At 45.6% G+C, this 397-nt stretch overlaps 1 pseudogene; it reads left to right on the top strand.

The window, feature by feature from the left end:
• Positions 1 to 45: 45 nt before the first annotated feature.
• Positions 46 to 161, top strand: LOC111734681 (annotated as a pseudogene).
• The last annotated feature ends 236 nt before the right edge of the window (positions 162 to 397 follow it).

Genomic DNA, 397 nt, shown 5'->3' on the forward strand with positions numbered 1-397 from the left:
TCTGCTTTACACGCAGAAGGTCCTGGGTTCGAGCCATGGTCCATGGTCTACGGCCATGCCACCCTGAACAAGCCTAATGTCGGATCTCGGAAGCTAAACAGGGTTGGGCCTGGTTAGTACTTAGATGGGAGACCACCTAGGAAGATCAGGTGCTGTAGGCGTAAATAATAATAAATTAATTAATTAATAAAAATTCCTGTTCTGGCAGAGCTGACATTCTAGTGGGTTGGGGCGGGATGCGGGAGATAGGCAATGAACAAAATAAATAACTAATGTAGTGTGTCACATGGTGTCCAATGCTAGGAGAAATATGAAACCGAGGAGGAGGAAGTGGAATTCTGGAGTGGGGGTGCAATTTTACGATCAGAAAAGGCCTGAGAAGGTAATGTTTGAGTCA

Source organism: Pteropus vampyrus, unplaced genomic scaffold (genome assembly GCF_000151845.1).
Source record: "Pteropus vampyrus isolate Shadow unplaced genomic scaffold, Pvam_2.0 Scaffold3655, whole genome shotgun sequence".
Taxonomy (NCBI): domain Eukaryota; kingdom Metazoa; phylum Chordata; class Mammalia; order Chiroptera; family Pteropodidae; genus Pteropus; species Pteropus vampyrus.